This window comes from Aegilops tauschii, chromosome 6, assembly GCF_002575655.3.
Source record: "Aegilops tauschii subsp. strangulata cultivar AL8/78 chromosome 6, Aet v6.0, whole genome shotgun sequence".
NCBI lineage: Eukaryota > Viridiplantae > Streptophyta > Magnoliopsida > Poales > Poaceae > Aegilops > Aegilops tauschii.
The window spans coordinates 193,668,363-193,670,829 of record NC_053040.3 but is presented as its reverse complement, the minus strand read 5'-3'; the positions used below and the strand labels follow the sequence as shown (position 1 = coordinate 193,670,829).

Here is a 2,467-nt window from a genome sequence, read left to right as displayed (position 1 = left end):
GATAGAAAAGAAAGATCTTCGTCACGGACTTTTTCTTTGTTCTTTTTTTAGATTGGAGGAATTCCTCATATCCAAGGCAGCTCCCCACAAACACCCCACCCATATGACTATGCCCCCTTTTGAATCGACAGTAGATTGGGCTTCATAGCTACTTTCATTCTAAAGACGAATATTAGTCAATAGGCAGGCTTCTTTCAGTAGCAAACATATTCATTTTCACCGGGCTACGTGCACCTTTGGTACTTCTGGAGGGCAAGCAGTTTTATAGTGACTTCTTTCTTAGGGTAGGGCGACGAATACTTCCAATTCCGGAAAGGTCATTGGGTCGCCTTTGGAAGCTAAAGCAAAAGTTGTAGAAAGCCGGGAGAAAAAGCGAAAGCTTGCTCGAAACGGCCTATACCCTAACCCTCGGAAGCGAAGACGCAAAGCGTCACTTTTTTCAAAAGGAAGGAGTTTTTTCTGACTGAATCCATCCATAAAGCCGCCAAGGAAACGAAGTTCGTTCCCTTTCATCAAGTGGGTAAGGTAGGCAAACCACTTAAGCTTTGCCTTAGACTGACGGAACAAAGGTAAGAGGTAGGCTGAATGGAAAAAGGAAAGGGACAAGGGCGGTCGTCGCTTGGCGCGAAGGCTGCTGGTTCGGTACGGTACTAAAGGTCCTCGGACTTCCAGGCGGTTTTTCTTTTGGGCTGCTGTGAACCCTTGGATCTCGCCAATACAGCCTCCTATGGTTTTCGTTACCGAGATATCTTTTCTTTTTTCCCAGGGATTTTTTCCGTAATCAGCTTCCATGCTGCAAACAGTCAAATCTGAACCTTGTCTCTCTTCTTTCCTCGTGGGCAGGAAGCACACCAGCAGCGTGCGTTGCGTGATTCCACTGTGTTTTTTGCACTTGACTGGGTGGACAGTTGACCGGAAGATAAGTTTGATTCGCCCGGCCAGCAGGCGGGCGGCGTGCTTATCTTGTGTGACAACACTACAGAGCGAGTAGCTCTTCTAGTTGGGTAGCTGTGTGACAACACTCCTGAGAAAGCGGCGCTTTTGTGTAACATGCTATGGTCTCAACGCCCTTACGAGGTAGTGATGAGTTTCACGCGCTCTAAGCCCGGCCCGCGCGCAGTTAGGAGAATTGGCCGCTATCTGAGCGGTACCACCCACCCTACCCTACTACCTATAGGGGGGCCGTCCATCCTACAGCCGCCCGAAAAGGAACTGCAGTAACCTTGAATAGGAATCCTACAACGATAAAAAGAATCCCCATAAAAATACCACTAGATCGAGCACCAGTGATTTGGTATCCGGTCAAAATCTTGGCTAATTGATCGAAGTGGGTAGCTCCAGTAGACCCATAGATCATGGAACAAATAGGGTGGGTAGGCCCAACCACCACACTACACGTATAGACGAGAACCCCCCTCCTTACCGTACGTGCGACTCTCACCGCATACGGCTCGCACAAAGACTCCAAAATCCATCCCGAGCTTTTTATTCCACCTCTCCCTCCTCTCCAATCCTCGATCAAACTAGCCTTCCCCAGCAAGAAAACGTATCCGCTTTAGCAACAAAGCGCTCATCCCTTGCTTGTTCTTGAGCACGCAAGGCGCTCAAGATGGTGATTCTTGCTTAAAAAAGGGCTAAAGCACTCCAGCTTCGAAGCTGGAGTTTGCAACTTCAAAACTACAGGTTTTAGCCCTCCTGCTGGGTGGGCGCTTCCTTCGTCTATCGTATGTCTCGCTTGGCTTCGTCCCGAACCAAGGAGGCATGATGGGGGCGCGTGCGTGTGCCGACTGCAGAGACTACAAGCCGACACCAGAAGCGACTCACTTCTATTCTCGATTGGATATAGATGGGGAATCTCTATAGATCATCTTTTTTCGACAACCTCTCTAAAACGCATACGAGAAAATTGCACTTCACGGCACGGCAAAAAAAGAGCTTCGCTCGGTTGGCCCTCCTAGGCTTCCGCCTACTTTCTTCTCTTAAGTCTACAACAAGTGGGAGAGGCAGGATTCGAACCTACGTAGAAAACCTTCAACAGATTTACAGTCTGTCGCTTTTGACCGCTCGGCCACTCTCCCCTTCCCGGGGATACGCCCTCCTCAAACAAAGGGTTCCTGAATAAGAAGGATGGCGGCCTTCGTTCTTAAGTTAAGAAGAGCAGATGGAACTATTAGATTTGCTAGCGTTCCGGGAGAATAAATAAGGTCATTTAGTAAGTTCATAACAATTTATGTAAAGCAAGGGGCAAAGCTTCTACGACAGCTTCCCCCTCATTGCCATCGTCGGCCTTCCCCAGCTCCCCTCCTTCGTCGCTTCTGGCTAAGCATCTTTCGGCGGAGGAAAGGAGGCGACTAGTCGCTTCTGGCGAAGCAGCGAGTTCATGACCAAGTGAATGAACGAGCAGCGAGTGAAGTGCAACAGTCGTAAGTAAGGCTCGCCATGTTCCTAAAAGGAGTGACCATCTTTT

The 2,467-nt window shown here is 49.0% G+C and overlaps 1 non-coding gene across 1 annotated transcript; it reads right to left on the bottom strand.

Moving 5' to 3' along the window:
* Positions 1-1,995: 1,995 nt before the first annotated feature.
* TRNAY-GUA (transfer RNA tyrosine (anticodon GUA)) lies at positions 1,996-2,078 on the bottom strand. The gene has a single exon. It is a non-coding gene; the product is annotated as a tRNA-Tyr (tRNA).
* Between the last annotated feature and the right edge of the window lie 389 nt (positions 2,079-2,467).